General features: G+C 46.8%; 1 protein-coding gene across 4 annotated transcripts in view; it reads right to left on the bottom strand.

Moving 5' to 3' along the window:
• The window catches only part of FOXP1 (forkhead box P1), a 390,897-nt gene that overhangs the window by 377,911 nt on the left and 295 nt on the right, over positions 1 to 12,691 (bottom strand). The window contains exon 1 of one of the 4 annotated variants that reach the window (XM_040591464.1): positions 12,132 to 12,222. The exons of the other annotated variants lie outside the window; for them this stretch is intronic. The gene's annotated coding sequence lies outside the window, so the exon portion shown is untranslated. Of the gene's footprint in view, positions 1 to 12,131; positions 12,223 to 12,691 lie in introns of those variants that run through there. 4 annotated transcript variants of the gene reach the window in all.

The raw sequence follows: 12,691 nt of genomic DNA, 5'->3' as shown, positions 1-12,691 counted from the left end.
ATTTTACCCTTAGAGACAGGCACATAACTCCAGCTAAAGTTACTCAGAGCTGCCCAAGTTTATGTAGAGGCCAACTCAAGCATGCTGCATTCACATACAGAAGGACCGTGCTCAGGAGCTGCAGCCACACTTCCAGCTCTTTCTCAAAAAGCAGACGAGATCTGCTTCAGATCAGTGGAGAACTTCAGAGATGAGTCAAACCTGCAGGATTTGCTGCAATACTCGCTGCAAAAGAGGATGTGAGAACTGGCAAGTACGCTATGTTTACTCACTGTGCCATCTAATTCTGGAAACTTGAGCTGAGATTCTGCATTCGAGCACGACTCCGAGGGGCGGTGGGAAGATCCTGGCCACGTTACAAAGCCAGCCGTTGGGCAAAAATGCCAATATCTGCTTAAAAGGGGTCACGGGCTGACACAGGCAGAGGTCCTGCAGCTGGCAAGCAAAGTCTCCCTAAGGTAGAGACTGCACTGCATCTGCTTCTAGCCCAGGGGATGAGCCTCCACAGGCAAAGGCTCACAAGAGGAAAAGCGATGCTCTAAAAATCACGCACTGCTTCAGTTAATGACACAGATTTACACTGGGTGTTAGCCTGTTTCGCTAAAAAAAGCCAACCAGATTTTTATTTATTTTTTTTCCTGGTGCAAACTGTCCTTTATAGGGACTATTAATATCCCTCTTACTTCAGTTTAAGCTATACTTCTCTTCCTTGTTCTCCCACTGACTTAAAAGATAACTTGCAAAACAAGATCTAATTTATCTCTATCTTTTGTCCTCATCCCTTCCCTCCTGTTACCGCCTGGACAGGTGGACTGTTTTCTAGGGAAACCACAGCATGAAGCACACAGTTTAGAGCTGCTACAATATTCACATTTTTAAGCAGAAAACAAAAGAAGATACCTGGTTTATACTCAAAAGATCCCCTTTGATTCTGGTCTCACATAATGAGCTCTGTCTTGCACAAACTAATAACTTAGATAAAACACCCTGCTATAAACAGCCATCTCAAATAGCTGCAAAGATATTCCTCACTATCAGACACCAGTGAAGACAAACAGCAGTGGATGGCAGCCACCAGGAGATTATGCTGAAATAAATGCATTTTTATTTTTCCCTTTAAATTACGAAAGATTATCATTTTACTCAGCAATGCCCCTTATTAAATTGAAGCTCTCCACATCAGAATTAAATACGTCCTATCTACTCAGAATGAAGTGTATTATTTATCACTAATATTTAATGACAAAAACCTGATAACTTTCTCCGATTATACCACTGATTTCCTCCAGTCATGCATCATTGGCTCTGCTGGTCATTAGCATTATCACAGTGCATAAACTCTGGCTTATGCAGCAAGTTTGATAACAGAGCCAGATGCCTATAGCTACTATTTTTCAGGTTGTTCAGATTTACTAGTTTACCTCTCTATGAGCATGCCTCTAACTAATGGCATCTATTATAATCCCTAAAAATCTTATTTAATAAATTCCCATTTCCATGCAACACGTTTCTGCATGATCAGAATTCCTCAGCAAATATGAAGTATTGGCTGAAAAAAAAATTGTATTTCCCCTTCAACTGTCTCAGGACCCTTTTCCAGAAAGACCATATTCCAGGCAAGCTGAAAAATAAACTGGAAATATCTAGTCTCCTCCAACTGTTTAATGCTAGGAATATGCTGGATAGGCTTAAAATATTTTAGTTTAATTCACAGGTAATGTTCCATTTCAACTTTTATGAAACAGTATTTTTTGAGTGCTGTATATACTGTTTTCATAGAAGTGAATAACAAAAAACCAAACCAAAGAAACAAATGGGAAAAAAAACCACCAAACAACTCCCCAGAACAAACATACACTGTAGGACATCAGCTGAAATATACCGAGATGGGTTTCTCCCATTCTCAGTTAAATCCTGTAACTGAAATGATGGATTAGAAAGGTTTCCTGGATAAAACCACCATTCCTTACACTACTGGCCTTCTGAAAACTCAAGATGGGTTAGCCAGAGAATAACTTTAAAATACAAACAACAACTGTGCTGCATACTTTTGACATTCTTCTTCCAAAGCCCTTAAAGAATCAAGTAATTTATCACTGAAAAATACATTTTCACTTTTCTGAACATATAACTCAGGAGCTTTACAAACCTAATACGCATTATCTGAACATCAATGCACAGCCATATCATTTAAAACTAACAAAAACAATTTAGTACAAGCTATTTCAGAGCTTCCTTCTCCCAGCACTCATTTAATTCAGTCAGAGCAGGATGAGGCCCTTGACACAACTCTCTGATTAAAATAAATTGCCAAAGTTGTTAGCACATTATTACTATTGCAAAACTTACTGAGAAAAATCTCTCCTCTCTATCTGCTAGATACAGGCTATGATGTTCTGTACGAACATCCAGATAGATTCTTATTGTATGTTATGCACATGAATATTCAAAGGTTTTATTCTGAGCCAAACTGATTTTTTTTATTTATTTTTTTAAAACTCAGTCTACCCAAGGAAGCTCCCATGATTTCAACAGAGGTATTTGGGGCTCAGGCCACATAACCCAAGCAAAATCTGGCTGTCTTATATACTACACACAGAAATACACCTATTTATGAAATTCACCCGAGGGGGAGGAATAATTTACAGTACACTGATCAACAGAGTTTGCATGATACTGTCTGAAGGAGCCCTATTTGAGAAATAGAGCAGTTATGAAAGCAGAAAGTATCAATACTAACACAATTGGTGCCACTGTATTATGCTATTTGCCGGGCAGAATTCATATCACTCATAGAAAATTTCTGTTTGGGTACAGTTTCAGTATCACTAACTGCGATATTAGAAGTTGGGGCCATTATATGAGAAACGGCAGCAATTTGATGAGATTATGCCAAATACCGTGATCTCCATCGAGGCAAAAAATGAATTAAGCCCTGGAAGAAAGGCAGGGAACTCGGGAGCACAGGATGCAGAAGCACTAACACAGATGCTTCCCCAGCCCCTGCACCTCTCACCGTCCAGGGGCTTCAATCTGCTCCTTCAAAAATGAAACGGTGAAAAATACTGTCATTGTTCTCCTCTGCCCACCTGCTCCCCTATCTGCATGTGCACCCTCTCCAAAATACACTTTTGACCTTAGTGAGCGCCAGCCAACGTCAAAAGCCTTGCCAGCCGCGTCCTCCCCCGGACTGGGCCGTTCCCAATGGGAATGAATCTGGCTTCAATGCCCTCCGCACAGCCCAGCGCCAGGTGCTGCTTCACGATGCCCCCACGGCCCCTGCACTGCCACTGCTTTTAAGGGGATTTGTGCCACGGGAGGAAAGGAGGATTTACACCACCGATGTCAATGCAATTTTTCTTTCCAGCGCAAGTACAAAACGTGGGAATTGGGCTGGACAAGCTAAGCGAGCTGCCTGACCGGCTAACAAAAATTTGTCATGAGGTTCATGGAAGATAGAGTTCATGACTCACTGTCAGCAAGCTTACTATTACAACATAAAAGCTATTATTAAAAAAAATAGAAATGCAAGCACCGAGATGAACACTTTAAGAAGGTTTTAACTTCTTAATCCTGAACAGACCACTCCTCAAAGGTCTGCAATGGGCCCAGCTGACAAAAGTCATAAAAGACAACCTTGCAATCAAAAGACTATCAGAGTAGCACATTCTAGTTGCAAAAAGAAAAACAAACCAACCCTATTTCTGCTCCCTTGGCATTCCCAGAAGTTTCTTGGGAAGAGGCTGACGCTCACCTCCCAGCTCTCCAGCAGCAGAAAGAGAAACACAAACGTCACCTTCACTGTGCAACACTAGGAAGATGCTTTTTAAAACTGATATTGGTTCCTAAAGAAATATCAGGTAATTACTTAATCCTTCTTAATGGAATGATAAACATCCTTTCAGTAAACAAGGCTGTCACGATTTAATGTTTTACTGAATGTTTCATTACAGAACTGGTAAAATTAATACCACTGCCCTCTCATCTGCTGCAACCACTCATTTCTTTATTATCAGTTACATTTTTCACTTCTGCAGAGCAGCCTCTGCCCCTGGCCGAGAAAAAGACTCAAATACACTAAAATCTGCATCATGGTTATTCTGCCGTGAAGCCAAGGACGGATCTTCGAATGGGAACCAAGAGAAACACAGGTGGCCACCGCACCAGGGACATCAAGGTACAAGGCAGCACGGAGCAACAAGCCCCGGCACAAGTCTGGAACAACTTCATCAGCATCACGGGAACACCACATCGCTGCAGAAAAGGGGCAGCCACTTCAAAGGGAACCAGGGAGGGATGTTTGAATCCCAGCTCAGACAGCTCCTGAATCCCTGCGAACCTCCAGCCGTCTTTTTGGCAAGAACAAAAGTCCCTTCAGGGCTCCACTGCTCGCTGCAATCAAACCCAGGCTCAGGCATGAATTCTGCAGGCAAGTGTGTTGCAGAAACGGGAATTCGGCATCGATTTTTGTGATCAGGTGTTTAGCGGCTGCTCTGAATACACCAGCAATCCCCCCCCTTCACCATTTTATCTTCCTTTATCACAAGCTTTTTAATAGACACATGACATTCTGCTTACTGCTGGGCTCTCTCTATTTATCTCTCTCTTAACAACACTTCGGCATCATCGGCTCCGCTATCTAAATCAGCAGTAGTGCATGTCCGGTCACATAAAACTGGAGAGGGTTTCCCGAGATGCCTTGGGAAGTCTGACTACTCCGGTTTACTGATGTGTTAATATGCCCAATCTACTAATTAATGAACAAACAGCTTGGGCTAGGAGCTGGGGGAGGGACACCAATGCGAAGACTGCAGAGAGCCCAAGGAAAGACACTTGACCCTAATTGTTAGCAACAAGATGACAACACTGATCGGGAAGTACAGCTAAAACTCGGATCCAACATGAAAGGAAATGTCTGGCGAAGAGGGGAAAACTAACGATGCCGATAGAGGCTCCATCCAACCTGCCGAACTGTGCCACCTTCTGTCGAGCTGTTGGTGCTCAGCACCTGAGCACCCAGCCCGGGCTCCCCAACACCATGCTCCCATCGCATCCTTCCCTCCATGACCAAATCCTTACCCTCCTTCTGCAGCCCTGCAGCTCCCAGGATGAACACCCAAGCCAAGGAAAGCTAAGAGTTCGCCAGACCCACGACCGGGCAACGAGAAAGCACAGCTCATCCTGCCCCTTCCCAGAAAAACCGCCTGCTTTGGCCCCATGCAGAATCCCTGAGGGTGGGTTTTGAGAAGGACCAAAGTTCGGCTGAAGTTTCAGCCAAGCCCAGTTTTTTCCAGGGCAAAACATTCCTCATCTTGAAAGCAGCCTGGACCACACACCACAAAGGAGATGCACTGGGGTTGCAGCAGCAGGTCCTGCGTAGCAAGCACACACACCAGTACTTTGGGAAACACTTCCATGTATATTTCAAAATTTGGCAAAAAGGTCATAAGCGCTTTCTACCTGAAAAATCAATTAAATCAACAGTCACACCAGTGCAAGAGACCCTGCAGTACTGTGCTCTGGGCCAGATATCCAGAAGAAAGTTGACTTACAGACTGCCACACCGCAGCTACTACACAATATTACCCCGCTGCACCAGCAGCCTGCGTTTCCAGTGCACCTCTAAGTAACAGCAGCGCTAAACTAACTTATTGAGGAAATAAGCGCTTCTAATAAAACCACAGCAGTGACAAGTATTGTACAGAAAGAGCGATTAGCAGTAAACAGTACACTGGAGAATCATTCGAATAAAACGTTCAGGGTATTTATTTCTGTTGCTTTCCAAGACCACTGCAACTGAACAGAAAACTGGGAGGAAAAAAGCCCACAATTAGTTTCAGAATAGCACTCCCAGAAACACTGCAGCCTATCAGATATATGTAAATATTTTATGATACGGGTTCCATTTCAGTAGATCTGTCAAGATATTTACAGGGCTTGACAGTATTTCTGTCTTTAATTAAATTTTCACACACATACTTTAATGTAATTTAAATAGATTATTAGTTGTCAGAATATAGTATAAATTTTGTTTACGATTTAGTTACTTTAAGTACTTACATTGAGGAAACTCATTTAACCCCCTGACTGAGTAGCATTAAGTGTTGAGATGAGACTTCTAAAGAGCTTCTACTGCCCTTTGCACTCTCGCAATAATCTTAAATTACTACAACTTAATTGCAATTTCAAGGCACTAAAATGGAGATGTTTTAAAAACAGCACGGGGAGGGTCAACGAGAGTAGAAAAATTATTTAGTCCTCCTCAGGTACCAGATGCTTCTTGGAGAGAAATTGATTTTGCTCATGCTCTTCTCTTTGCTCATTTTCCATAGAATACTATCTTCATTTTCAGGATGGCGCTGAACAAAAAGTTATCGAGATTATTCTGGACACTTGCCACACACAAACAGCCATTAGACATAAGCCTGTTCACTTGCAAGCAGGGAAGAGATCGGTGCCAGGAGAATAGAAAGACAAAACCCTAGAGCATATTTGCAAAGAAGACTGCACGCGAACAGAGCCAGCAGCTTCTCTGACTTTGTAGCTCCAATGCTGAAGTAAGAAAAAAAGAGCACGTGTTAAAACGCTCCAGACATCCCAACCAACAAATATCTGATCTCCTAAAAATAGAACAGCTGATTCCTCTACAGCCCAAAATATAGTATTTTTTATATACATATTAAAAGACTACAGAGTTCCCACAATTAATGACTGCATGACTTACTCCATCCTGCCTTTTTCCCCCTCTATATACACCGGCATCACCTTTTTACCTACAGCAGCTGTGATTCCCAACACACGGCGAGCTGCAGGAATCAAACAGCACAGTAGTTTGCGAGAGCAGCAGGCTGCGAGCAGCGTTTTTGTCAGTGCAAAAGCAAGCGGTTCGAGCAAACACAAGACCTTCTTCCTTTCTTACTGCCACCAGACATTTTACAAGGATTTGGCCCACAGAAAAACAATCAAGACTCACTATTTAAACATCGCTCTGCTTTAGCACAGCCAAGCACTTACGCGTGTCCTCAATGGCATGAAGACAAGGACTCGGAGCCCAGCCATACCTTTCTAAGCATTCGGATAAAGTTTGGTTGTCAGAACCTCTAAGAACGGTCACAAAGACGCTGCTGATCTCTAGCGCACGACGTTTATAAATTCCACTTAGCAAATGCTTTCTGGCTCCTATTGCGTATCATATCTCCGCTGAACCGCTCGCCGGGTGTGAAAACATGCTAGTGTACTGGGGGGGAGGGGGGCGCGGGGGGGGAAGGGGGTGGTGGGGAGAAAAAGTTTCAGTGCTGTGAGTTAGCGACACGGACCAAAAGCTGAAGCCAAAGGCAGCAATGCCAGCAGAAGCCCCGGGCGATGCCCACGTGCCCTGTGCCAGGCCCTGCGCAGGCAGGGTGACTGGCTGCACCCCGAACTCACCTCTGGGGACACGGGGACCGTGCCACAGCCGTGAGCCACCAGGCTGTATTTTCAGAGCAGGGTGCCCCCTGTGCCCCCACGCTGCTGACCACCCCCTGGGCTTCGCCTCCAGCTACCAGCCCCATCCCACCCTGCCTCCCCAGCAAGGACTCGCAGGGAAAAGCTCTGGGAAGCAACTTGCCAGCAAGGCTCATTTGAGGAATAATTACAATGCGCTCTTTAATTCAAACATCAGCTTCAATACTAACAACAAACAAAACGCTGGTGCACCAGAGCTGGCTGCTCCCCGCGAGGTGGGGATCCCTCGGCAAAGCTCCCCCCGCAGCGCCAGCACCGCGTCCATGCACACACGATGCTGTGCTGGATGCGCTCCGGGAGGCACAGAAGGCCTGAGCAAACACTGCGCCTCCAAAGAGAAATCCCGCTACCTGCAAAAACCTCCCTACATCTTCTTCAGCCCTGCCTCAGCTGCATAAAAATATTTCAGCTCAGTGCCTTGAAGTTGCAATTAAATTGTAGTAATTTAAGATTATCACAAGAGCAAAGGGCAGTAGCAGCTCTTCAGCAGACTCCTCTCACCACTTAATGCTACTCAGTCTTGGGGTTAAATGAGCTTCTTTAGTATAAGTACCTTAAAGCAAGTGAATCGTAAACAAAATTTATACTATTTTCTGACAGCATATAATCTATTTAAATTTATTAAAGCTTCTCAGAGAAAATTTAAGATGACAGAAATATCATTATGCCCTATAAATAACTGGACAGCCTTGCAGAAATAACTGTATTTTACATACATATCCTACATATGTGTGTGCATATGTTATTTCATTTGATATACAAATACATGCTGAACAGGTATTTCAGAAAAGGAATTTACGTTATCCCAGTTCAATCTCACAATATAAATGACCACAAGCAGTACAAATACTAAATGCTAAACTGCATTCCATAAATTTGCCTTTTTACTACCAGCCTTCTTCCTAATTTTTACAATGCCGTGAAACAGGAATAATTCTGGAGCTACAAATGTTTACAGTATATCATACCAAGGATGATAATGCAAATTTTAGCTCTTAAAAAAAGGTGACCCACTCCACTCCAACAGAAAAGCATATTGCAGCATATGCTGCACAATAATGCCCAACGCATAATTCTCTGCTCAACTTTCATGCTCCTTCCCTGACCAGTACAAAAACTAGCTGTGTTACAATTACCGGTGGAACAGACTGAAGCAGAAAATGTTTATAGATATTAAAAAACATTACACATTACCCAAAATGGCTTAATAGCATACATGTGCATGTTTAACACACATACTTTTTATTGTCTAATTAAAGTGTATACCATAAAAATCTACAGGCTTTATAATAAGTTATGCAGGACAGTTATGAAACCTTACCTTATAAAAAGTATAAAGTGCTTATTGTGTGATCTGCACTGCTAATTAAAGAAATACTTATGCAAAAAGGTTTCTTGACTCTTCAGTAGATGTGCACTTGGTCTGCCTCCTGATTAATATACATTAGGGTAACAGCCTTTTCCTCAGATATTTTTTTTTAATAGGCATTTTCATTGTTTTGGAATACTTTAAAGAAATGAAAGATAGAGCATACTTGTAAAGTTTGCAGTGAAGTGTTTGAATACAAACATGAAAGTGTCAGGCAACAAAAATAACCTAACTCCCACTGGCTACGTTTGATTAATACTTACAACCAAAACGTTTATTGAAGTAAAGTCAAGTATCTGTTGGTACTCTTTACTACCATTCCCACTAAAAAACTACACAATAACAGAGTGTCTCTAATATAGCCATGAAGATAAGTTACACACAGTTTTGCAAAAATCCTGGCATATCAAAAATAAGGTGCCATCCTGACTGGTTGGTAATGCATTTGAAGGAAAGATATTACAAGTTTTCTAAACTCCAGGAACACAGTCATACAACATACAATGCCTAATCACAACCAAGCTCCTCTACTATACATCAACACAGCACTTACACACAGAGAAAAAAAACATAATCCATGTTTCCTTACAATTCAGAGATCCAGAAATAAAAGCTGAATTCCACAGAACTTTTACGGTTTTCAACATTACACTACTGAAACGCCTTCTTCTCTTCAGCTCTAGACAGCATAGATAAAATCAAATCCTAAGTCTCTCTGAAAGTGTATACAATGAACTCCAAACCACTATCACTCAAAAAAAAAAAAAAAAAAAAAGGGCAACCCAACCCAAACCCAAAACCCAGCCCATGCACAAAAAACTAACTTTGCAATCAAAATCGTAAGCAACAGAAAGTCTTGTTTGAAATAGCAGTTATTTTTCTCAAAGTTATCCTTTGGTTTCACAACAAAGATCAGCATTTGTAATGGTCCATTTCTGCATAAGTGAACATATAGCCTTGCTGCCTGATCGAATAGTCCAGAGCTTTCAGTGAGGCAGCTCCTGACAACAGCCCAGCAGCAGCTTTGTTTGATCTCTCCTGCCTTCCTTAATCTGGGTTGTCAAGGTTCACTTGTTGGAGGCTGTTTACTTTTTCCAGAAAAAAAAAAAAAAAAAGTGATTTTTTTTTTCTGTCTCTCATACAATGACTAATCCAAAGACTAAGGGGGAAGAATGCTGCCAATGCAAGATGTTAAAGCTACAATACCTTTTTGCAATGAGATTTTAGCCGACACCTTTTGAATGGTAACTAGTGAAGAGCTTCCTCCCCCAGAGCCCTGCTCTATTCAATACGCTTGTGAGATAGTTCAAATAAAATGTACGGGGGGAAAAGACTCGGAGGACAGAAATTGAAACCAGTAGCCCCGATTTCCCTGTCTTCCCCCAAATCTGGCTGCAAAGATGCACGGTACCTCTTCGCCTGCACTCACTTCCCTGAGAACTTGAATTATTTCAGGCTGTCTCAAACTTAGCAAAAGTAGGAGCTTCTCTGCAGTAACACAAACTGTAAAAATACCACTAAATCAAGCGAAACGCCTATCTTTCCTCCGCAAAAATATTAAAGCAAACCGTGGACTAACAGCACGAGCAGCAAGTTTCTTCGACAACATTCTTGAAACTTTTGTCTAATTAAGAAGCTGTCATTAGTGACATCAACACTTGCTCAAAGCAGGTAAACCCCAAGTTTAGAAAAACTATATGGCAAGGAAACACAGTTTAAAGAATTGTTTTAATATGTATAACCATCCGGCACCCTAGAAATCAGCTAGGCTACATTGTGTAGCCGACACGCTACAAGCGGTACACATACATTACTCACTCAAAGAACAGTTACTAAAAATGAAACCTTAAACTTCTGAGCACAGAAGTTGGGCTCCAGCTTCGCTAGAGAAGCGGCTCTGCAAGCGCTCGCAGGCGGCAGATAACCTCGGGTGGGTACGGGAGGTCTGAGCGCTGCTGCTGCCAGCCAGGGGGGCCCGGGGGGGAAGGAGAAGGGGAAAAAAAAGAAAGAAAAGAAAAAAAAGAAAAGTAATCTCACTCGACTTAGTTCACTCAAAGCAAAACCACGCAATTAAAATCATTACAGCGAAGCGGCAGAAGGCAGACTCGCTAAAATCGAGGCGCTCCGCAGCCAGCCCGGCGATGCTCTCCGCGCCGGGGCTGCCGGATAATTAATAGTTTCGCGGCGGTGGGGAGGGGGCCGCCGCTGCGCCCCGCGCAGCCCTGCCCGCGCCCCGCCGCCCGGCTTTATTTCTTTTTTATTCCAGGGGAAAAAAACACACACACACAAAAAAAAAAAAAAAAAAAGAAAAAAATACACCGGGGGGCGGGGGAGGAGCGGGGCGCGGACACGCGGTCCCCAGCGCGCAGCCGGGAGAGGCGGGCGGGCTGCGCGGCGCTGCGCGGCGCGGCAGGTGCGAGGGGCGCAGCGCGGCGCGGCCCTACTTACCGGGCGCCGGCGGCCGCCCCCGGCTCCGCGGCGCGCAGCGAGCCGCGGCTCCGTCCCGAGGCTCCGCACGGTGGGGGGGGGGGGGGCGGGGGGGGACGCACACGGGGACACGTGAGGGATGCGCGGTCCGCACCCGCGCAGCGAGAAGTTGCGCCGGGCTGGGGAGGCACGGATGTTTATTCAAATACTTCGTATTAAAAAAAAAAAAAAAAAAGGGAGGTGGGGGTGGCGGCTGGAGGGGTGTTGGGCGCAGCGGGCCCCGGGGTGGGGGAGGATGCGCGGCGCTGCGCGCTTGTGGAAGGGACTGCGCGGGCGGAAAGCCGCAACAGGTGTCCGGGGACGGGGGAACGGGGCAGCCGGGCCCGGCGGGGCGGGAGCGCGGGGGTTGGGGGTGGGGGCGCGGCCCCGCCGCAACTTCTTGCCCCGAGTGCTTAAGTTGGGGCGTGCGCGCCTCTTGCGCGGCGGCGCGGGGGGACACGGCGGACAACACGAGGAAGGCGGGGGGGCAGGGGGTGGAAAGGGGGGGGGGCAGGAGGCGCCGCATCCCACTCTCCGCGGAGGGTGCGCGCAGAGCGGGGCACGGGGGGTGGGGGGAGGGGGAAGTTTCCAAAGTGGGCGGGGAGGGGGTGCGGGCGGCTCCGCAGCCCCGGGGAGGGGGGGTCCGCACCCGCGCACCGCCGCCACCCCCCCGCTACCGCGCCGGCGGCGGCCGGGGCGGGGGAGTGGGGGGGCCGGGCACGTGGGGCCGGCGGGGGAAAAAGTGCAACAGCCCCGGAGGAGCGGGGAAAGTGTCGGGGGGCGCCGGACTCACCCGCAGGACTCGGCCTGCCGCTGCCCAGCACGGCGCGGCCCCGGCGCGGGCGGGCGGCGGCGCGGAGCGGCGCGGGCTGCCTCTCCGTCCCGTCCCTCCCTCCCGTCCCTCCGGCACGCCGAGCCCGGGCGGCGCGGCGGCGTGCTCCGCCGCTCGGTAAATAACAATAGAGCCCTCCGCTCGGCGCCGCGCCCGCGGGGCCCCGCACGCCGCCCCGCCGCGCCCCCGCCCCGTGCCGCCCCGCGCCCCCTCCCCGCCCCGCGCAGCCCCGCGCCGCCGCCCGCGCGGGCGGGCTGGGGGCGGCCCGCGACACCCCCGCGGAGGGAGATGTTGTTATTTTTTGCTGTTGTCAGTCTCTGACGTCACACCACCTGCTGGGTAAACAAGGCTCGGTGCAAGGGAAAAATAATAATAATAAAAAAAAAATAATAAAAGCGGGGGGGGGGGGCGGTGCTCGGGGGGGAGAGGGAGCGGGGGGGATCTCCGCCGGCGCGGAGCTCCGCGGAGGATGGCTGGGGGGGGGGGGGGGGGGGGGCGGGCCTGGGAAGGCGGGGCAGCCC

The sequence above is a fragment of the Falco naumanni genome, chromosome 4 (genome assembly GCF_017639655.2).
Source record: "Falco naumanni isolate bFalNau1 chromosome 4, bFalNau1.pat, whole genome shotgun sequence".
NCBI lineage: Eukaryota > Metazoa > Chordata > Aves > Falconiformes > Falconidae > Falco > Falco naumanni.
This window is presented reverse-complemented; position numbering and strand designations above follow the sequence as displayed.